The 24416-nt window shown below is 50.0% G+C and overlaps 1 pseudogene; it reads right to left on the bottom strand.

Annotated features, from left to right (window-relative positions):
* Positions 1–17147: 17147 nt before the first annotated feature.
* Positions 17148–19225, bottom strand: LOC119519392 (annotated as a pseudogene).
* Positions 19226–24416: the final 5191 nt, after the last annotated feature.

Raw genomic sequence — 24416 nt, 5'->3', positions numbered from 1 at the left:
CCGGGCAGGACGCCAGAGGTGGATGGGACAGGAACGGGCCAGGCCACCTGTTGGAAGCCCCCCAAGACTGCAACCTAAGCAGGACCCCCTGGCCGGCACCGGGGTGAGGCGGGCACAGCGTTCCCGGCCCTGGTCTGACTCAGGCGCCTCCCTCCGGGAGATGGGTGGCACGGCGCTGGGTGGGGGCCTGTGAGGATGACCAGGGGGGACAGCGACCCCTCGTCTCGTGCCCGTGCAGAGCCCGGGGAGTTCGGGTGGAGGGATCTGCAGGGGGCGAGGACGGGCAGATGCCAGCTTCCCACCCAAAACGCCAGCAAGACCCAGAGGTGCCGAGGAGTGCGGAGGGCCCATGGCCAACAGTGCGGGCGTGACGGGAGGAGGCGGCTTTGCGAGCAGGCTAGACGGGCGGCTCCTGGTGGGGGGTCACAGTTCTCCTGCAGAGCACCCCAGGTCCGAGCCAGTGGCCACACAGGGCCCATGGGGAGCTGGGCTGTCACAGCCTTGGGAAAAACGGGCCGTGGCTGAGACGTTGGGGTGGGTCGACCCAATGTCACCCCATCTCTGAGCCCCCAGCCTCCCTGGTTGTGACCACATGACTCAGTAATGTCCAAGCAAGGAAGGTGCCTGGACCCATCCTGGGGGGCTGTACCCCCTCTTTGGGCCAGGCAGCCCCTTCAGACCTGCAGGTTTGTGCCCTGAGACTTTGCGGGTGGGACCCTGCAACACAGGGCCCCTCACTGCCCCCCAAGGGCACCCTCCTGGCTCAGGCAAGGCCCGGGCTGTGCCAGAGGCTCCCAGTCCTGAGCTTGGGGCAGCAGCCATCGTGCACCCTTGCTAGGCTGCCCCGTTTCCCACGGCATAAGGGCTCAGGAGTTGGGGCCCAGGTTGCAAGCTGGCACCAGCGGGTCAGCGGCCTCAGCCGGCTGGTCACTGTGGGCTCCTCACTGGGCGTCCTGCCGCCACCCCTGCCAGCCCCCAGTCCCCAAGCCCAGAGGCCCCATAGAGGCCACAGAGCCAGGGGCGCTTGGGGCAGGAGCGCTGGCCCCGTGTCACTGCCACCCCACCCCACCCCCATCGTGGAGGTTGGTGGAGCGTGGGGGGGCTCTGGCCATCCCGGGGGTGGGACCAGGTGGGTGGCCAGTGGAACTGCCCGAGGACCACACTCAGAGACTCTTTAGTTGCAGTGACATGAAAACCTCGGGGCACGGAGGGTCGTGGTAGGGTCAGCGGCAGTGCCGGGTGCCCCCAAATGAGGGGCTGCAACAGCATCAGACCTTGGGGTTCTGGGCTCCAGGCCCAGGTACCCTCAGGTGTGGCTCGTGATGGCGACACCCAGCTGGCCCCTCCGCGTGGGTCCACAGGTGAGCAGGGAGGGGACAGCGTGGCGCTCGTCTTCCCTGCAGTGGGAGATGGCACCGCACACAGCCTGTGCAGACAAAGCCTGAGGGTGCCACCCGCCCCACGAGGCTGATGGAGGCCCAGCTTCACCCGGAGCCCTTGGTGGACCCTGGCACGTCCCTGCTGCAGCTGCCAGGAGGCCGCCGGGCACAGGGACAGACACGGGAGGGCTGTCATGGCACACGAGCTTCGTTACCTGTAGGCGGGCAAGACACTGGGAAGGACCCAGAGGTCCCTGTTCAGTTTGCTTAAGAAGAGTACACCACAGCCACGTCTGACGGTCCCCGATGCTCGCGAGAAGGAAAGACCGCCACAGGGCAGGGTCTCGGGCGGTCACCCCCGGTCCCGCAGCGTCTCCCTCTCCGCCTGCGAGGATGGGGCGGGCTGCAGGCTTTGGAGAGGCAGGTGGGTGGGTTGTGAGGAGTGGGGCTGGCATTGCTCCCCGAAAGACAGGCTCAAGCCCTAAGCCGTAGGAACAGTGTCTCTGCGGATGGGATCGGGATGGACGAGGCCTGGCACAGCGTTGCTGGTGTCCCTAAAGGAAGAGAAGGAGTCAGGCCAGGAGCCTCTTCCCTCCGGGCTCAGGGGCACGGCTGCCCACAGCTTCCCTTCCAGCCCGCAGAGCCACGAGGTGACGAGCGACTCACGTCCTCCCAGTCCCTGTGCTTGTACGGTGGCCTCGGCAGGACGGCGGAGCTGCCCATGGCCTGCCCAAAGGTGTGCGCCTCTTTGTGGCCTCGGGAAGTGGTCCTGGGCCAGCATCACCCGCGGGCTTGGGGGAACACGGGGGCCCAGACCCCAGCTCCCAGGTGTCCTTCACATGAGCCACAGGCTTGAGGGCAGCAGGGGTCCCCCGGGATTCCAGGGGTGAAGGCTGGAGCCTCCCAAGAGCTCACCGCCACGCCACCCCATCCCCTGCCGCAGCCTCCAGGCTGGGCCCCTTCTCAGGCTGTCCCTAGGAAGGGGCAGCTGGGGACTGGGTGTGTCAGTCTCTCCCACTCGAGACCCCAGGCCCATCTGTGCCTCCAGGTGCTTCCTGTTGGGGGGGGCCCTTGGCAGCTCTGGCATCCCCGCCCCTGGGGACACGGCCACCTGCCACCCTGCAGTGAGCCCAGGCACGGGGCAGCCACAGCCACGGCATCTCCCGTGACACTCGCAGCAGCACTGCTCACGATTGCCAAAAGATGGCAGCAACCCAGGGGTCCATCAGCAGGTGAATGGATACCACAATGTGGTCTACACACGCGATGGAGCAGTATTCAGCAGGAAGAGGGAGTGAAGTCCTGACGTGCGACAACCTGGATGAGCCTTGAGGGAGTTAATGCTGGACACTAAAGCACAGAGGGTGTAGGATCCCACTGATGTGACGTAACCACACCAGGTAAACCCACAGAGCTCCCAGCTCAGGCTGCGTGGTCCCTGCAGCGTAGACCGTGGCAGCGGCTGGTCGAGAAGCAGGAGCTCGTCCCTCCGGCATCACCGCGCCCCGCCCCGGCCCAGCGCAGCCTCTGCTTGCTTCCATGTGGGGCAGATGCCATCCAGCATCTTTTCTTCTCTCCTCAAAGATTTCTTTGCAAGTTAACTTTTCTCTCTTTCTTAGCTTCCGTTTTCTGTGAAGAATGATGCATGTATTTTCTGAATTTCTTTGAGAATTTATTCAACCAGAATTAAGGCGCTAATCCGGGAGGGAGCTGCGGAGTGCGGTAGGACAGCTCGCGTGCCCCGTGCGGACGTGCTCTCGCTGCGGATCCGCGCTGCTGCGGGGTGAGCCCGACGGAGGGGGCTCGAGAGGCTTGTTCCCTCAGGGTGGGGCCCAGCTGGGCGAGCCTGGCTCTGAGCTCAGTGGCGGGGTCTGCACGAGCAGAAGAAACGCAGGTGCAGATTGGAAGGCCGGGGCCGAGGTGCCGTCCACCCCGGATGCCCCTTTCTGTTGCCCGCGTCTTCCCCGAGACCGGCTGCCGGTGGTCCCGGCTCCTCCGCCCTAGGCACGGCTCATGGCCTCGCCCTTCTCTTCTGGTTCCACTTCTTGCTCCGTGGCTTTCTCTCTGCAAAGCGTGTTCGAGCTCGCTGAGTTGCATCAGGGGCGACTGGGGAGTGTCCAAGCCCCGTGCGCCTCCCTCCCCACCGAGCAAAACGACAGGCATTGGGGACGGGGACGCGAGCTCTGCTCCCCACTCCTGCCGCTCCCACAACAGCCTTTCCCCCCGTGTCCCTGGGGACGGCTGCAGGTGAGACGTCTTCTTTTGCTACCTGGGGCCGGGGTCACGAAATACAGTGGCCGAGGAGGCTCCGCACATCACATCCCGCCCAGGGCAAAGCCTCCACGCACGGCCCCTTTGCCCCGCGCACTGGGGGCTTAGGCAGGCGGTGAGAAGGTGCCCTCGAGCTGGTGTGACGCAGGCAGTGGAAGGGCAGGTGACGCGGTGCCCCTGCCTGTGAGTGCCGTCCGCGTCGCCGGCACTTGACTCCTATTTGTCTGTCACAGTATTGGAGGCCCCAGCGAGTTATGGAAAGTGGCCTCTGGGGCCGCGGGCTCCGGCGACCGGCCAGGTGAGCTTCCACGACAGACCCCCTCGCGCCTGCTGTCCGATCGCCGAGACCCCGCAGCCCCCAGGCAACCCCTTCCTGATCTGAACTCCACGGTTTGTGCCGCGGTCAACTGCCTTTCGTCTGGGACTTTGGTTAAGGTAGCTTTGGTTCTGGTTCTACCTCAGACCTCCCATTTGCTATCACTTATTTCCTCTCCAGCTCTCTGACTTTGTCTCTCTTGGAGACGTGGGGTTTGGGAATGCGTGAGGCCTGCCAAGCACACTCCCAGCCCGGGTCCCGGGGCGAGCGGTTTGTCCGTCCTCTCGTGCCTTCTCTTCTCGGTCAGCCCGTGCCCACTGCCACACCTGCACCTGCAGCGTCCCCTGGCCGGGCACAGGGCGGGATCGAGGGCTGAGCCCACAGGCCCGGGGCCTCTCCGCTGGTCTCCGGCTCTAACCCTCCCTCCCTCCTGCCAAAACACCTCCTTCCTACACACACCCACACGGTGAGCCGGGACCCCCCATTCACAGTGATTCACCTTCGTAGTGGCCACCGTGAGAAACTTCATAGGAACAAAATCATGCACTTGAGAGGTGCCTCAAGAAAGCAAAAAAAGGAGGGCCCAAGGCTGGCACTAGAGGCTGCAGAGGACAATCCGCCTTCTTCACAAAAGCTTCACTTAAAGGTTCACTAGAAAAAGAAAAGGCCAAAAGCAGAACAAAGGGGAAAGAACTCCAAACCTCCAACCCAAACCCGCCACCTTTCTGCACCAGCCCTCCCCAGCCGCCCTGACCCCTGGGGGAATGCCACCCTGTCCAGGCGCCTTTACCGACGAGGGACCCACTGCCCACCAGGGCAGGATCCAGAACTGTAAGGAAAGACCAGTGAATAGTCACAGAAGAACTTGGGTTTCTGCTGGTGCACGAGGTCCCGGCTCCCCGAGCACCTCAGCGTGTGCATGTCGGGAACCTTGGGCTAAATTCTGATGGCAACACTGGGTGGGCTCACCCAGAAAGGGACCAACGGGGCCTGTTCCCACAGAGAATCTGGGGGTCACGGACACCCAAAAAATGGGGCAAAGTGTGAGAGCACAAGGCAGGGCCAGGAAAATCCCAAAAGTCTCCTCCACGGATTATGATGGGAAAGCTTTAGCCCTCATACTAAATAAATAACCTCAACTCGTCCCATCTGCCAAGCACAAAAATTCTGAAAAAATATGAGTGGAGCAAGGAGAGAAAGCCAGCTCTTCCACAGGCTCTCGTGACTTTTGTATGTCTGTGTCTCTGTGATTTTATGTCTGACTCATGGCTGAAAAATTTGTTAACTGAAGCTATAAACTCTTTGTGTCTGTCTGTTTTATATACACTTTCCTACCTCTGGATGGCAATACCAAATTAACAAATAAAAATTCTTAAAATAGATGTCATTCTGCTGGGGATGAATCTGGACCCGGCATCATGGGATTGAGAACATCATCTTGTTGTAAGAAAGGGTTAAGTTTCGCTTTCACATAAAGGTCACATGGAATAGGGAAGATGGAGATTGGGCAAAAGAGCAGCTTAAACTAGCTGCGTGATGAGGGGAAGGAAAGAGAGAGAACGTGCCATGACATAAGTCTAGAGTCAGCGCCAGTTCCTTATGTGGGAAAGATAACCAGGGTTACTGGAATGTAAAAGAATGTGGGGGGATGGTCAAAGGCAGGGACTCTCAGCGAAACATCTGAACTAGTTAACTCTCTTTAATAGGCTGTACAATTCAAAATCTCAAAGGCGGGTTAGTTAGCTCTCTCGGATAGGCTGTAACCTCTGGAGCACCCAGCCAATGGAGAAACAGGGGAGCGACACGCCTATTAGGAGTAGGATAAAACTATTGCCATGTTCTGTTTTTGGCGTGTCTGCCATGTTTCTGGCTGTGGTCCCTTCTTGCAAGATCATGAATAAATTATTTTCTCCTCCACAACCGAGTAAGCATTTTTAAGGTATAATGCTTGTTTTTAACATTGACCATAAGGGGGATGCGAAATGAAACAAAATAAAGCTTCAGTGGCTGAGAGATTTCAAATGGAGTCGAGAGGTCACTCTGGTGGACATTCTTACATATGATACAGATAATGCTTTTTGGGTTTTAATGTATTGGAATAGCTGCAAGTAAATACCTGAAACCATCAAACTCCAACCCAGGAGTCTTGACTCCTGAAGATGATTGTATAACAATGTAGATTACAAGGGGTGACAGTGTGATTGTGAAAACCTGTGGATCACACTCCCTTTATCCAGTGTATGGATGGATGAGTAGAAAAATGGGGACAAAAACTAAATGAAAAATAGGGTAGGATGGGGGGTAACTTGGGTGTTCTTTTTTATTTTTATTTTTTATTCTTATTCTGATTCTTTCTGGTGTAAGGAAAATGTTCAAAAATAGATTAGGGTGGAACGCGGGCAAGATGGCGGCATAGAGAGGAGTGGAAGCTAAGTAGTCCCCCTGGAACAACTACAAAAAACCAGAAACAACTAGTAAATAATCCAGAATAACTGCGGGGGGACAAACGAGACCATCCACTCATCATACACCAACCTGAATTGGGAGGAATGCCCGAGAACACAGCATAAAATCTGTAAGTAAAACCTGCGGAACCAAGTCGGGAGACCCCCTCCCCCATAGCCCAAGCTGCAGAGCCTGGTGGTGCCAGAGAGAAGCTCTCTCCCAGCAAGCGAATACAGCTCAGCTGAGCTCCAACTGGGGTTTTAAGTAGCAAGTGTGAACTGCTCACTACAGGTACGCAGCCCCAAAAAACAGACAGAGGCTTTGGGTGACGACTGACCTGGGAGAGCCGGAGGGTCGCCTTAGACTGGGTCTGAAGGGGACTATGTTTCTTTTTTGGCTCAGTGGAGAAAGCCCCAGTCATTTTCAGTTTCCAGGGCTGTGACTCCGGGAAGGGTGGAGACAGCACAAGCAGAGAGCGAGACCACTGAAATGCTAATGACCTCCACCTGAGGGGTCTGTCTTCTCTAGGAGGAAAGGGGTGGGGCCCTTTCCATTCAGAACCAGACCCCAGAGCCTGGGGGAACACGGCCATACCTCCTCACACCAGTCAAGAATTATAGGCTAACAGGCGTCACCTGCTGGGCAGAAAAGCACAGTGACCCGAGGCATCACAGGGTGGAGCAATTTTCTAAGACACACCCTCAGGGAAACCAGATACTGAATATTTCTTCCCTCTGGGACCTGAGCCTGTTCTGGTCTGGGAAAACCTGATTTGGATAACCAAGGAAACCATGCCTAGACAACAGAAAATTACAACCTACACTAAGAAAAACAAAGTTATGGCCCAGTCAAAGGAACAACGTACACTTCAACTGAGATACAGGAATTTAAACAACTAATGCTAAATCAATTCAAAAAGTTTAGAGAAGATATTGCAAAAGAGATAGAGGCTGTAAAGGAAGCACTGGGCATGTATATGGCAGAAATCAAAAGTTCAAAAAAACAACTAGTAGAATCTATGGAAATGAAAGGCACAACACAAGAGATGAAAGACACAATGGAAACATACAACAGCAGATCTCAAGAGGCAGAAGAAAACACTCAGGAACTGGAAAATAAGACAACTGAAAGCCTACACGCAAAGGAGCAGATGGAGAAAAGAATGAAAAAATATGAGCAATGTCTCCAGGAACTCAAGGATGAAACAAAGTACAATAATGTACGTATCATTGGTGTCCCAGAAGAAGAGAAGGGAAAGGGGGCAGAAGCAATAATAGAGGAAATAATTAATGAAAATTTCCCATCTCTTATGAAAGACATAAAATTACAGATCCAAGAAGCGCAGCGTACTCCAAACAGAACCTACGCCAAGACACTTAATAATCAGATTATCAAATGTCAAAGACAAAGAGAGAATCCTGAAAGCAGCAAGAGAAAAGCAATCCATTACATACAAAGGAAGCTTAATAAGACTATGTGCGGATCTCTCAGCAGAAACCATGGAGGCAAGAAGGAAGTGGTGTGATATATTTAAGATACTGAAAGAGAAAAACCGCCAACCAAGAATCCTGTATCCAGCAAAGCTGTCCTTCAAATATGAGGGAGAGCTCAAAATATTTTCTGATAACAGACAATGAGAGACTTTGTGAACAAGACACCTGCCCTACAGGAAATACTAAAGGGAGCACTACAGGGTGATAGAAGACAGGAGTGCGTGGTTTGGAACACAATTTGGGGAGATGGTAGCACAACAATGTAAGTACACTGAACAAAGGTAACTATGAATACGGTTGAGAGAGGAAGATGGGGAGCATGTGAGACACCACAAGAAAGGAGGAAAGATAAAGACTGGGACTGTGTAACTTGGTGAAATCTAGAGTATTCAACAATTGTGATAAAATGTACAAATATGTTCTTTTACAAGGGAGAGCAAGCAAATGTCAACCTTGCAAGGTGTTAAAAATGGGGAGGCATTGGGGGAGGGATGCAATCAGCATAAACTAGAGACTGTGACTAATAGAATCATTGTATCATGCTTCCTTTAATGTAACAAAGGTGATATACCAAGGTGAATGCAGATAAGAGGGGGGGCTAGGGGAGGCATGTTAGACACTTGACATTGGTGTTATTGTCTGATTCTTTATTCTACTTTGATTTAAGGTTATTTTTCCTTTTGCTGCTTCCTAGCTGTCATTTTTTTCCTCTTTCTTTTGCCTCTCTACCTTCTTTGACTCTCCCCCCTGCCTTGTGGAAGAAATGTAGATGCTCTTATATAGATAGTGGTGAAGGTGGTGAACACATAAATGTATGACCATGCAGAGAACCATCGATTATTTACTTGGGATGGAATGTATGGTGAGTGAACAAAACCATAATTAAAAAAGAATAGGTTGATGACAAAACCTCGAGGGCAATATACTGAGTGAAATAAGCCAGACACATTAGGACAATTATTGCAGGGTCTCACTGATAGGAACTAATTATAATATGTAAACTCATAGACATGAAATATAAGGTACCAAGATATAGGACGAGGCTTAAGAATGGGGAGTGGTTGCTTAGTATAGCAGAATGTTCAATTAGGATGAACTTAAATGTTTGAAAATGAACAGGGGTGATGGTAGCAAGATGTGAGAATAACTAACAGCACAGAATGGTGTGTGAATGAGGTGGAAAGGGGAAGCTCAGTCATATATGTCACCAGAAGGAAAGTTGGAGGTCAAAAGATGGGAATGTATAAAACTGAATCCTATGGTGGGCAATGTCCATGATCAACTGTACAAATACTAGAAATCACTTCATGAACCAGAACAAATGTATGACAATACAATTAGAAGTTAATAATAGAGGGGCATATAGGGAAGAACTATATACCTATTACAAACTATATACTACAGTTAGCAGTTTTTCAACATTCTTTCATAAACAGTAACAAATGTACTATATCAATACTAGGAGTCAACAATTGAGGGGGGTTCGTTAGGGATAGGGGAGGTTTAGAGTTTCCTTTTCTTTTTTTCTTTTTTCATCTTTCACTTTATTTCTTGTCTGGAGTAATGAAAAGTTTCTAAAAATTGAACAAAAATTAAGTGTGATGGATGCACAGCTGTATGAGGGTACCCAGGGGCAAGTGATTGTACACTTTGGATCTTTGGATAATTGTATGGTATCTGAACAATCTCAATAAAAATGAAAAAAAAAAAAAAAAAGAGAAGAGACACATGGTGGAAATGGCTGAGGTTCCCTGCACAAGCCCCCCGTTGTGTGAGAACGTGCAGTGAGTGCCCGCTCAGCGCATCCCTTGTTATGGGGTAACCTTAGTTACCTGGTACCATGGCGTTCTCACAGCAGCGACAGACCCCACCCATATCCAGACACGAGACCCAAGCCCACAGGGACCCCCAGCAGGATGCAAGCCACCGGGGAGGGCACAAGGAGGAGCTTCCAGAGTGCAGGAGTGGAGAGAAAATGGCAAAACGCACTTCCCTCCCCAAAGCAGCCGGTGGCCAGGCCGAGACGGCGCCAGTCACCTGTGCGGGGACCCGGGGGGCAGGGGGGACCCAGAGTCAGAAAACGGGGCAGAGCCTGTGTTTCCAGCCCTGGGTCCCCCCTCGAGGGAAGCAGCCGCGGGTGACCTGATCCTCGCCTGGGGGACGGCTGCCGACTGGGGCGGCTGGGGGAGGCGTCTCCCCAAGTAAAGTGGGGGACACAGCCCCACACCGAGCCAGAGCTTGGCCGGTGAGGTGAAGGCACAGGAACCCCAGTTTCAGCCCCACCTGGTGAGACACTGCCTGGGCTCCAGGGGGTGATTCGGCCCCACCCGGACACACTCAGCCTGGGCTCCAGGGGGTGATTCGGCCCCACCCGGTCAGACTCAGCCTGGGCTCCAGGGGGTGACTCGGCCCCACCCGGTCAGACTCAGCCTGGGCTCCAGGGGGTGACTCGGCCCCACCAGGTCAGACACTGCCTGGGCTCCAGGAGGTAAACAGCTTCTAAGGACAATTAACTCATGGAGCAGTGCCATCTGCTGGACAGGCCGGGAAGTGCAGGGGACTGCAGGGCTTCTCAGAGCCTCCCCAGATCCCGTCTCAGGCCCTCTGGAGCTGTCTGTACCCCCTGCAGGGGAACCCAGCCTGAGAAATACGGGTGACCCAAATGTCAAAGCAGAGCCCTAATACAGACCCAGGTCTTGCCGGTTTGATATCCACTATATATAAATAAATCCTACAACTCAACAATAAAAGGACAAATAACTCAATCATAAAGTGGGCAAAAGATATGAACAGATATTTTTCCAAGGAGGAAATACAAATGGCTAAAAAGCACTTGAAAAGATGTTCGTCTTCACTAGCTATGAGCAAAACGCAAATCAAAACCACAATCATAGATCATCTCGTGCCTATAAAAATGGTCACTATAAACAAACAGGAAACTACAAATGTCAGAGAGGATGTGGAGAAACAGGAACACTTATTCACCGTTGGTGGGGGTGTAAAATGGTGCAGTCTCTGTGGAAGACACTTTGGCTTTTCCTCAGAAAACCATATATAGAGTCGCCCTATGACCCAGCAATTCCGCTGCTCGGGATATACCCAAGAAGATGTCAAAGCAGGGACATAAACAGACATTTGCACACTGATGTTCACAGCACTGAATTGTTCACAATTGTTCACAATTGCCCAAAGATAGAAACAATCCAAGAGTCCATCAACAGACAAGTGGATAAACAAAATGTGGTGTACACATACGATGGAATACTCTGCAGCAGGAGGAAGGAACGGAGGCCTGAGGCCTGGAGAACAGGATGAATCCTGAGGACAAAGTGCTGAGTGGAGAAGCAAGATGCCAAAGGACAGACTTGCATGAGCTCACTAATATGAACTAACTAGGACATGTAAACTAAGAGTCTTAAAATGTAGAGTATAGGGAACCTAGAGATAGAAGCCAGAGAAGGAGGAGCAGTTACCTAATATGTACAGAATTGCTAACGAGGTTGAACGTAAATGTTTGGGAATGGATAGTGGTGATGGCAGCGCGTTACTGGGCTTGTAAGTAATAGTGCCATATTGCAGGTGAATGTCATCGAAAGGGGTTGTTTATGTCAATGATTAACACTACAAATATAAAAAAGTTCTTGCATGAACTACTACAAAATAAAAAAAAAAATAGAGGATATATGGGAAAAACATAGTTATTGCAAATCATGGACTATAGTTAATAGTAGTATTTTAATATTCTTTCATCAACAATAACAAATTTACTACACCAATACTATGGGTCAACAATAGGAGGGGTAAGGGGCATAGAAGATTGGGGTTTCATTTTTTTGTTATTTCTGTTCTGGAGTAATGACAACATTCTAAAATTGATCATGGGGTTGTATGCACAACTATGTGATGATACTGTGAGCCAGTGACTGTACACTTCAGAAGGTTTCTACGGTGAGTGCACTATTTCAATAAAATTGAAAAAAAAATTCTTAAAAGCTCTATTCAAACTGCTTAAAGATAAACACTTAGATATAAAGCAATACTCCTAAAGTCTCAGAAATTAAGGAAACTGAATTTCTAATACTTCCAATATAAAAAGAGTATTTGCAGAACTAAAACCACATGTTTAAAAAAAAACTCAAGTTCACATAATTCAGATAAACCTTTGATAAACAAGACTATTTCAATATTGTTAGTTTAATAAAAACAGCTAGGTATTCTGCATTATCAATGTTAAGTATAATACAAGCACAATTTTATTCTACTTGTGTATTTGCTGCTTGAATTTGAACAGTTTCACTGATAAAATAAGCTATCATCATATATACTAGATCTTTAAGATGATGAAAAATGTAAATTTGTGTTAGGCAAATTGAGTTATTATTTTGACAAACTTTAACAATAATTGTGTTTTGTAGGATGTTTGTTTAAGGACAGTCTCAGCGATGTTGTTAAAACATGCATGTGTGTAGAGAATGCAGGATGAATTTGTTAAGGAAAAGGAGTATCGTTTTGTCCCAAAGTAAAATGACTGGTTTTCTCAGAATGAGAAGCAGGACTGTGTAGGAGAAAACCCGAATGGATCTAAAAAATTGTAAAAGATTTGTGGAAAAGGAATTTTATTTGTCATGGTCGAGGTTGGCTATGATTTGATAGGCTTACAAGATTTTTAACAATTTTCTTATCAGACAGTATCCTTGTGCAAATCTAGAATCTGATTTTCTCTCTGTTAAAATGATGAAAATTTTTGGATTATTGGTCTGCTCTTAGTGAGAGGTTATAAAAGGTTTTTCTTAACCATCTGAGTAATTTGCCTAGAAGACAAAGATGCTATGTCATGTGAGAATAATATCCTCCTTGATATTTATATTGACCTTATGAGTCTTTATTGTTTAAGAGAACAAGTCTTCTTGCTTTTAAAAGAATGAAGTCTTTTCCCTACAATTATATTAACTCCTATTTACTCTTTTGTTGCCACTGGTTAAATTGGGAAACCAAATATTATTTCACAGTGACCCACTTTCCTATTTAACATAATGTTCAAACCTGACAACTTTTCGACAAATTTGGCTTCCCCAAATCTTACTGATTTCAAAATGCCTTTGGAATTTTCCAGAGGGCTCCTGGAAATCTGCAAAAGACTTGTTCTTTCAGCTTGTAAAAAGAGAGGTGCTAGAAAGATATGTCATTTGATATCTTATGAAGTGTTGTCAAATTAAAGGGGATTTTTCCAAGCCTTCTGTTGGTTAAATTTGTTATTCACAAATACTTAGAGATTCTACAACATTCCTAGAGACTGAACAATGTTCTCACTGTCCGTGAGCTGTCCGGATACGGATCTGCATGACATCAGACAACAGCTTAAGGTCCAGGTCATGATTTTAGTTACTCCCTGAGGAGGTGGGTGCAAGGCACGCTCAGATCTGCGTCCCCGAGTCAGAGGGTTTCGGGGCTGGGGGATTTAGACAAAGGGAGGCGGCGCTAGTGACACTGGCTGACTCTGACCCGCTGGCTCTGGTTAGCCACAAGCGTGGGAGCGCGGCCTGAAGACTGCCGGGAGCTGGCTGAGCACGGGGCTGCAGTTCCAGCAGTGCTGCAGAGTCAGTGAGCACGAGAGAACGAGCTGGACACATGGACAGGAAGAGCTGACAACCAGCAGGGGCAGACAGATGGCTTCTGGTCACAGCGGCGTCGGGGGACAGAAGGTAACAAGCAAGGGGACGAAGTAACTACGGTCACGCTGACCGTCAAGTTCCTGGTGGCTCTGATCTCCCGGGAAGCAGCCTCAGAGGATGGGTCCCAGGGGGTAAGGGGCTGACTGGCGACAGCAGCGGCTACACCGTCACACTCCGGCTGTTCTCACAAGCAACAGAGGCTCGATCCCCTGGAGCCCGAATCTGGGAACTTCCCAAGGCCCCACCATCACCCAGAGCCTCACTGTCCCTGCCCCCCTCAGCTGTCAGGAGGGTAGAACGAGCGAGTGGCATCTCAGAAGCTGAACCGGCCGAGGTACCTGGATGCCTCTCGACCCTGGCCTGGGGTTCCCCTCAGCCCGGCGCCGCAAGATGGAGCCCGCCGGGAGGACACCGGCCAGCCCCCACGAAATCATGATGGGAGGCCCGGGAGGCTCATGGTTTCCCCTATTTCCCCGTGTGAGAATTAGATTTAAGTTTAGCTTTCACACAGGGTGGGGGCAGCTCAGGGGAATGGCAGAGGGTCAAGAAGCCAAGCTGTAATCAGTGTCCAGTCCTCCTGTTTATCCACCCACTGTCCTTGCAAGGTGGACACTGGGGGCGGGGTAGAGCTTCCTAAAATAACTTCATAAGTTGTTACCAAACTAGCTCAGACTGGCTCTGCAGTTACAGAACAAAGGAAAGAGGGGTGGAGACTTGTTTCAAATGCTCCAAGTTTGCACAGGAGACTTTTTTCAAATGTTTCAAATTTTCTGGGCTAGTTAGGCCTGTGGAATAGAATGTAACCTCCGGAGCATCAGCCACTGGAGAAACAGGGGAGGGACTTGTGGTTAGGCGTAGGGAATAAATACTGCTGGGTCTATTGTTCTGTGCGCCAACCCCCACATTTTGGTTGCGTGCCCGTTCCTGCAAGATCATGAGTAAATTACTTTCTTCTCCACAATCGGGTGAGCGTTTATTCCTTTTTAGGAATAGTGCTTGTTTCTCACTCCCGGACTCCAGCCTACCACGGTGTAACATGGCTAACTACTGTAAGGGACTAATCGCGCACACCCCGGGCCACCATTCCCAGGCCCAGGCTGCCTTCCTGGGAATCCTCCACACCCGGAGACCTGGTGGCCCGCTCCAGGGCTCGAGGGAAGGGCTGACCACGTCTTACTGACGCCCACAGGGAAGTGACCCTGGTCCCGCTGTCACAGCTGAAATGGGCTGGGGACCACTCAAATCGACACAAGGATCCGCACACAGCTGGTGTCAGATTAGACAGCTCCGGCCAAGACGGCAGAACAAGAGACAACGCACAGGATCCCGGATCGACAAGATTCCTTCTCGTGCTCCGCACCTTCCTTTCCCCCGTTCCTCTGTACGCGCTCTCCGTCATCGTAGGCCCTGACAGTGCCCAGTCTCCCTCCCGATAATGCCCGACCTTCACTGTGGTTTTCTTCTATCTCCTCTTTACCCTATTTCTGCCCTACAATCTCCCACCTTGAACACAATTCCTTTGTCCTTCTAGCACCCCAAGGTTTTTTTTGTTTTTTGTTTTTTGTTTTTTTTTTTTTTAGAAAGTTGTTTTTGCCAACTTTATTTTTGGTAAGGGTTAAGTTCTACATTAAGAGATTGAAGAACACAAGCTGTTGAAAAAAGTCAAATGTACAAAGTTGTTTATTTTTCTTGGCAATTTAAAAATACATAACCATTTAAACTGAATACACATTAAGTTAGTGTTTTATTTCCTTTCTATACAATTGTTATTACAAGGAACTGCTCCATTCAGTTAAAACCTAATGAATACCATCAACTTTTCCTGTCTTATATTTTTTAAGAGCATTAGTACATATATAATGCTACCCTTTTCAAAATGCTTAGAAAAATTACAATATCATAGTTCACATAAAGCCCTTTAAAAATCTGATGTCACAGGGTTGTAGAAGTTAAGGGTAAATAATGACACACTCTTCCTTAGGAGGACCCCTTGGTAGAGGAATTCAATACTAAGCAGGTTACGTAAACATAAGAAACAATCACAATTTTTAGTACCAGAATTGTTGCCAACTTGCCTGAAGTTCATTTGTCACATTTTAAAATTCCAACACATATGATGGCACAGAATTTTACATTTCATGATTAAATCAGGTAAGTGATGGTAGTTAAAAATTACATTCCTAAAATATGGGGACCTGATGTTATTGCTTTGTTTAAAGTGTGACTACAAAATAGAATATTTTAAAAACATAAATACCAGACTTTTATCAGATTCATTTTTCCTTTACTAGACACTTAAACCAGTAATGCTGTTATTCAAATTCATATTTTGGAATTTCTTTGTAACTTACTAATAAAAACCAGTCTTATTTTATGTTGCATTTCTCCACTTTAATTTTAAACGGGCAAAAACAATCCCTTTTTTTTGCATTATTATTATATTCTGAATTAGTTTTCCTCCTCAAATCAAGTATATTCTAAAAGAGAAAAAATGGTCACCGTTAAGTATATTTAAAAAGTGAACGTAAGATAAAACAGAAATTTGAAAACTGGAGTTTTAAAAATGTTTTGAGGAAAAGTTGCATCACTGGAATAAATGTGAAGCTTTAACTTCACTATTTTGAGGATATAACATTCATGTAGTGTGTATACTAAGAAAAATTATACTCATACCTTATAATTCTTAAAAAGTCTCAGAAAAGAGATAGTGAGGAGCTCTGAGTGCCAGAAAAGCCATTTTGTCACTCCATGACATCAACATTAAACATTATATTCCATTCATCTACCTGTAAAGATTTCACATTTTTTCTCTCATTTCTTTTAAATACATTTTTCTCTCTTAGTCTATATTCATTAACAGCAAAAGTGCATTCAAGTCCCTGATCTAGTAATATTTTATACTTGTGGCACCCTTCCCCATAAGTACATATTAGCAACATCTACAATACCAAGTCTATTTTTTGAAAAAGCATTATTTAAATTCTGGGTCTTAGTTTTTACAGTATCTAAAGATTAAAAGATTTCCCCTTGTATTGGACAATACAATTTCAATCACATATTGCCTTTTTAAATCAATGCAACCTTGAAAAGATTACTCACTTTCTAGTTATCTTCATTATTCTAAATTAAACTATTCAGAAAATGATTAAAGTGAAAACTTTTTTATTCCTCTTTGTAGTTCTGTGAATGAGTATTAACATAGTACATTATACTTTCAAATTCCACTGCTGAGGCCTAACATTTAATCAAGTTTTAGATGCTGCTTATATTCCTTTTTGCTTCCAAGAAACCTGGCCCTTTTCCATGCAAAAGGAGGCATATATTAAGATTGTATATTAACAGTTCAACTTAATGAATGCAAAAAAATTTTTAAACTGGAATGGAATTGTTTGGTCCCATGAAATTCCTTGATTTTAGATTTTATTATGTATAAGTTTTTATATCCAAAGTTTTGACTGTAATGATAAATAATTTTCCCTTAACAGTTCTGAGTTGAGGGATAAGAGGAAAAGGATTTATAAACAGTAGCCTTGTTGCTCTTCATTGTCATGCTGTCACTCACAGTGTCATTAACATCTTAGCTATACTTTCTTTGGACCCTGAAATAAGTTGGAAAATTCATCATTGGTACTTTAGAGTTTAACACTTGGGAAAAAAAAAGTGGTTTTGTGCAACCATGTCTGGAATTCCAGTTAAAATTCCATTAAAAAACATGCAGAGTGAAGATTTTCTTCTTTTGCTTCCTGTACATAAGTGAGGAACTCTACACAAGTTCTTTATATTTTGGCAGATTTGTGCATATAAAATAGGCTACTTGACTTATAAATTTTCTCCTGGCTGGTACTGTGGCTCTGTAGCAGTGAAGTAGTCTTCCAAGAAGGATTGAATATATTCAAATGTTGGTCTTTCATCAGGGTCCTTCTTCCAGCAAAGGTTCATCAGTTCATGTAGGGATTCTGGACAGCCCTGAGGGCATGAGGGCAAGGCATCCTATACCCCCGTTCCACCTGCTCCAGCACTTTGCGGTTTACCGTGCCTGGATGTGGAACTCTGCCCTTTGTTACCAGTTCTGTCTGTAGAATTCCAAGTGACCACACATCGGACTTTACGGTAAATCGGCCATACAGTGCAGCCTCAGGAGCTGTCCATTTGATTGGGAATTTTGCACCTTGTCTTGCAGTATATTCATTGTCTTCAATTAACCTTGCTAAACCAAAATCTGCTATTTTGCATACAAGGTTTTCTCCTACAAGAATATTAGCAGCCCGAAGGTCACGGTGGATATAATTCATTCTTTCAATATATGCCATGCCATCAGCAATCTGAGCAGCCATATCAACCAGTTGTGGGAGCTTCAAATACTTTCCATCTCCCTCCTTAAGGAAATCTAGTAAACTCCCTTTTGACATAAATTCAGTGACAATGTAAATTGGCTCTTCAGAAACAACCGCATAGAGTGGAACAAGTTTATCATGTCTTAATTTCTTCATGATCTGAGCCTCTTGAAGAAAAGCTTCTGGCATCATTGTACCTGGTTTTAGTGTTTTAATTGCTACTTTTGTGGTTCCATTCCATGTTCCCATCCATACTTCACCAAAACATCCTTGTCCTAGTTTAACCTCTAGTCGCAAAGATTCTCAAGGGATTTCCCAAGCATCTTTTGCTAGACCTTGAGTCTGGGGTTTCACAGTTGGACACACAGTTGTTAATTTATGGCATAAACCATCAGCATGCTCTGTGTAGTGTTTCACTAATTTCTGCAGAGTATCAAATTGTGCTCTGGTTGTGATATAGTATCCACCATTGTCAAGCTTCCTAATTTTGTAGTGTTTCACATTGTCACCTCTTATCTCATCCCAATCACGAATAGAGAGGGAATAAGCACCTTTAGTAGTTTCACTCTCTCTTACCAAGAAAATACCTCGTTGATTTCCAGGGTTCAGAAGTAATCTTTCAGCATCTTTTCTTCCCATTTTGCCAAAATACCATTCTTCTGCCTGAATGGAATCTGCTGGTGCTACATAATTGCTAGGGATATAACCATTCTTTCCTGTAGCAATTGATCTTGCTTCCCACCAGTCTCCTTCCGTATTGTTAATTATCTGAAATCTTTCACCCTTCTTAAATGAAAGGTCTCCTGTAGTTCTAGCTTCATAATCATATAAGGCCACAAATACAGTAACACCACCTGTTAAACCAGTAGAATATGAAGTTGGCACCACCGAGAATGAGGAAGATGCTCCTCCAAAAGGTGTCACCCCTGAGGATCCTCCAAATGGTGTTATGGAAAGATTGCTAAAATTAACAGATGTTCCCTTCGCTGATGATCACGGTGACATTGCAGTGTGTTCTGCTCCATAATGGCTGATACTTGTGCTCACAGGCTCCGGAGTGTTTTCAGTTCTATATTTAATGGCTGGACTTTTGTTCTCTTTACTTTTAATGCAGCCCATTATCAAATCTGTTCCCTGGCCGCGTTCGCCTGAGGCGCTGCCGCGGCAGCTCAGGTGGAGGGGAGGGGGCGGCGGGCGGCGGCACCGACGGCAGAGCCGGACCCGGACTCGTTACTTCGGGAGGAGCGAATTCCCGGGCTCCCCCCCCCTCGACCTCACGCTGGCCCCAAGGTTTTAATAACATGAGAACTTACCCCACTGAAGGCATAAATTTCTGGTGGGCTGAAGGGTCAGTCAAAGGAAACTGTTCGTTAAATGGGACTAACATATCAGATAAAAATGAGACGACGATGGTTATGATTCTCTTTTGGAGTGTATGCCCGAATAGCTCCATATGCCAATATTCCATTCCTTAAAGGCACGAGCCACCCTCAGTAGGCTCGTCAGGGATGAGCCACCTGCACATTGGGGGAGTCCCTGGTATATAGCTTCTGCTGTCCTCCAAATGGCTATTCATGACACGCTCCCAACAGGGATCTGATGAGCTCTTCCCAGACTATAGAAACTCGTGATGAGACTACTGCCAGTCCAGAGACGGCTCTCAGTGGATCACAGAAGAACCCGTGGCCAGGCTACACGCGGGGGTGCTCTGCTCTTGGTAGCGGCCCCGTCCCTGGGGCAGGCAGCTCTCATGGGTGGTGGTAGAGACGGCAGCTGTAGAGTTGGAGAAATCTGCCTCCCATCCAGGGCAGCCACCGAGCACGGGCTGACCAAGTGCTGGAACTGTGCAAAACGAAGCCACACGATTCGTGAGCATTAGACTACATTCTGGCTTCCCGGGAGGTGTGTGTCCTGGTGGGACCCAGTGCTGGTACATGTACCCAACCGTCAAGGGTCGTGGGGCCCTCTTAATCACCATTGCATGATATTCCTCACTCCTTGTATGCTCTTGTGACTCTTAAATGCCGCCATGCAGCCTCTGACTCGACAAATGACACAACTACGTGGGATCGGACACCCAGGGGAGTGAATCTCCCTGGCAACGTGGAATATGACTCCCGGAGAGGAATGTAGACCTGGCATCGTGGGACAGAGAACATCTTCTTGACCAAAAGGGGGATGTGAAAGGAAATAAGCTTCAGTGGCAGAGAGATTCCAAAAGGAGCCGAGAGGTCACTCTGGTGGGCACTCTTACACACACTTTAGACAACCCTTTTTAGGTTCTAAAGAATTGGGGTAGCTGGTGGTGGATACCTGAAACTATCAAACTACAACCCAGAACCCATGAATCTCGAAGACAATTGTATAAAAATGTAGCTTATGAGGGGTGACAATGGGATTGGGAAAGCCATAAGGACCACACTCCCCTTTGTCTAGTTTATGGATGGATGAGTAGAAAAATAGGGGAAGGAAACAAACAAACAAACAGACAAAGGTACCCAGTGTTCTTTTTTACTTCAATTGCTCTTTTTCACTTTAATTATTATTTTTGTTATTTTTGTGTGTGTGCTAATGAAGGTGTCAGGGAGTGATTCAGGTGATGAATGTACAACTATGTAATGGTACTGTGAACAATAGAATGTATGATTTGTTTTGTATGACTGCGTGGTATGTGAATATATCTCAATAAAATGAAGATTAAAAAAAAAGAAATTAAAAAAAAAAAAACAAACCAGCGTGAGGGGGACAACAAAACTCTGTGAAATCGGGGATGAAACCCTAGACACTTTAAGTGGTGAATGAGAGACTAACAATACCTTTCTTTGTGAAGGAAATCAATAAAACTGTATAGAGAAAGCCCTGGGCCCCCTCAGATCCCCCAGAAGAACAAAGCAAATCCCATGCCCTCTGGAATTTCCTCATGAAACCCCCACCCAGGAAGCTGACCCGGACACCGATCACGGCCCCGGCTCGTCACCTTTGACCCCAAACAAAAGGAAGCCCCCTGCCCTGAGCCCACCCCTGGAGATGGACAAACCCTGGTCCCCTCAGGACATGTCGAGCGGGTTTTCTCTCCGTGTCTATAAAAATCCTTTGCCATCCCCAGAAGCCCAAAGCTACTGGTGTCCGGAAGAAAATGCCGCGTCCGCGAGCTCGGGTCCCGCTGGCCCCTGACAGCCGCCCCCGGCCCCGCTCACCTCGGGCCCCCGGCCTGCAGGGTGGGCTTTGGGGACCCCCGTGCCCCGCGTCCTGGGGTCGGACCCGGAGCTGGGGTGCGCGGGGTCCCCGCCGGCCACGCCCGGAGGGAACGGGGTGCGGAGCCGCCGGGACGCGGGGGGCGCGGGGAGCCGGGGGCTCGGGCTCCTGCCGGGGCGCGACCTCCACCCCCGCGGCCGAAGCTCACCCCGCCGTCCGGTGCGCCCCTGAGGCCGGGCGCGGAGCAGCGCCGGGTGCGCACTTGAGGCTGCGAGCCCGGGCCCGGACGCGGGGTGCGCGGTGATCCCGCCACCCTCCGGGGAGCGGCCCTCGGCCAGGCGCCGCCAGTCCCGGCTTCCCGGTCTCCGCTCGCGGGCGTCCCGCTGGTCTGCGGAGTCCCTGAGGGCCGGGGTTAAATGCCTTCCCGCTCCAGGGCTCCAGAACGGTTTCTGTCCCCCTGGCTGAACCCTGCGGGGTACAGTCGGGGTTTAGCTGGCGGGCAGGGAGGCAGAGACAAGAGCAGAAATAGGGTTCACTGCCGTGAAGACCCAGCTGTGTCTGCCGGGAGTTGGGGGCTGCCTGCGGGGAGTCAGGAGGCCCAGGTTCCCTGCCCCGCACCCAGCACGGGGCCCCGAGCAGCCCCTTTCTCTGCAGGGCTCTGCTTGCCAGGCACTTGGAGCCCCTGGGATTTCCGGTCCCGGAGACACAGCACGAGCCAGGAGCCCAGGGCCTCAGTGCACGGGAGGGACGCTGCTCCCCACCGTCTCCCCACAGCCTCCGCGGGCCCGTGACAATTCATGCTTCATCTCTAATCCTTGCTGCCAGCCAGGAAGACAGACAGCCTCTGCAAAGCGGAGAGAGTGATTTTGCTTCAGCTCGGCATTGAGCACGGCCATTCGTCTCTTTCAAGGGACACGGAGAGCATCTGCATCCTCATGTTGTAACATGGCAGTGTTTGTGGGCCTGTGGGAGCCTGGGGCCTCCTGCCCAGGGTCTCCCGCCAGGCGAGCGGTACAGATTCCGGAATTGTCTCGGCAGTTGGGTTGCTGGTGGTGCCGCATCATTGAGCATCACTAACAAAAGCCACTCCCTTTGGGAGAACTCAGTGACTCCAGACAACACAGCCACGTGGGTTTATAACATCGGGTCCCAAGGGCCAGTGAGTCTCTCCCACCCCTGACGGCCCGGGGTTTTTACCCTGTGATGGTGTTCAGCCCTGCTCCCATGGCGGTGGGCACGGGGCAGGGTGGAGACCATCATCCCTGGAAGCCACAGTGGAAGCAACCCCGAGCCTCAGGAGTAGAAGGCGCAGGGTCCCCTCCAGGGGTCTGTCCCTTCAGCTGCAGGGACGCCCAGACTGGCCAGGCTTCCCCGAGGCCGGTGCTTGGCAGGTGCCAATGCAGTGCTCCTCACCTGATCACCAGGCTGTTCCTGCCACCTGCTGTGTTCGGGGACTGCAGGGCCAGAGCAGCTGGTCAATAAAAGGTCAGCCCTCATCTCGCATGAGTGCCAGGACCACACGTCGTAAATAAAGTCCTTGGTGACCTTTGTCGAGACAGAGCTCGAAATTCAGCTCAGCCGAGGGAGCGTCTGCCTCCCCCTCCCCGCATCTGGGGCAGGTGGGGGTCCCGGTGGAGGCAGCTGGCCGTGTGGACAAGGAGCTCCCACTGTAGTGGCCCACCCTGCCTTCCTCCCCGGCCAGGGGGATCAGGAAGTATTTGCATGCCCCAAACGCCTGTGGGCGGTGTGTAAAAGCACCCCGTTCTCCAGCAGCCACTGTCCAGCCTCTGGGGTGAGACCCCTCCTCCGCAGACGCACCTCCTCGCCCCGGGGCCGCCTGGGCTGGTTCCTCCTCCTTCCCAGCCTCTTCCAGAGCGTCCTGGGGATCGGCCCTTGGCTCTCGCCTTCCCTGGCTTGACATGCCTCCGAGCCCCAGCTGGGGCTCCCCAGAACCCAGCCTCACGCCTTGGGGCCAGGTGGAGGCGTCTCCAAGTTCCCACGTCCCAGAGAACCTGCCCGCCCCGCGGAATGGGCCAAGGCGTGTCCCCAGAAAGACAGGCTCAGATGCTAACTCCCAGACCCTGGGGCTGCCACCTTGTTTGACGTCATCAGATTCAGGTGTGGGCACAGCGGATTAGGGAGCTGTGCATCCAATGCCTGTTGCTGTAAGAAGAAGGGGATCGGGGCTGAGCCACCCGGGGGACATGGTCATCTGACAACAGAGGCCGAGTGTGGAGGGAGGTGTCCTCCAGCCGCGGCCGGCCACCAGCAGGAGCTAGACGAGGTTCGGAGGCAGCGCAGCCTGCCTGCTTGACTGCCCTTCCAGCCTCCAGGACCGTGAGACAGTGAACCCCCAGTTCTGGAGCCTCGTTGCGGCAGCTCAGGCATGTAGACCACTGTGCCCCGCAGCTTCTGCACTCTCCTGTCTCTGCTGATGGCAATTCCCTCCTGCCTGAGTCCAGAAACCTTGGAATCAAAGTTCACCCCTTTCTTTCTCTCAAGCTCCACATCAGGCACGTCACTTAATCCTGTGTTGAACTTTCGAAATGCACCCACAACTGCCCACTTCTGCCGCTTCCTCTGTGTATTAGTTAGGGTTCTCCTTGGAAACAGAATCAATGAGAGATGTCTCTTATTATCAAATTGTAAAAGTGACTCACGCAACTGCGGGAGCGCACGAGTCCAAATTCTGCAGAGCCGTCAACAAGCTGTCAACTCCAAGGAAGACGTCCAACGAACTCCTTGGGAAACCAACCGACAACTTGGACGAACTCCTCGGGAAACGAACCGACAACTTTGACGAACTCCTCAGGAAACGAACTGGCAACTTCGACGAGCTCCCCAGGAAAAGCTTCACTGAGCAGCTGAAGAAGAAGTGAAGGTTCTCTAACCGTCCGGCTTATAAGCCTCCAACTGATCACCCAGACCAAATCCAGCCAATTACATTCTCTCACTGTGGAAGCACGCCCCTTGATGAGTCATCAGTCAGCTGCAGTCAATTGACTGATGATCGGACAAACCAACCAGCCTGAAATAGCCTCACAGGAATCGTCAGGCCAGTGCCCGCTTGACCAGACAGCTAGGCCACCTAGCCAAGTTGACACATGAACCCAACCATCACACTCTGCCACCGCCACGGTCGGAGCCGCCACGTCTCCGTGATTCCTGCGGAGGCCTCGTGCGTCCCTCCGCTTCTGCCCTCCCCTCCCGCCTCCTGGCTCAGCCCAGCAACCGAGGGAGCCCTCAAGAGGGGGTCAGACGACCCTCCCCAGACCCCAACGCCCCTCACCGCGCTCGACCAGCCGCCACCC

Source organism: Choloepus didactylus, chromosome 23, assembly GCF_015220235.1.
Source record: "Choloepus didactylus isolate mChoDid1 chromosome 23, mChoDid1.pri, whole genome shotgun sequence".
NCBI classification, from domain to species: domain Eukaryota; kingdom Metazoa; phylum Chordata; class Mammalia; order Pilosa; family Megalonychidae; genus Choloepus; species Choloepus didactylus.
Note: the sequence above shows the minus strand (reverse complement) of the source record. Positions and strands in the feature narration are given on the sequence as shown.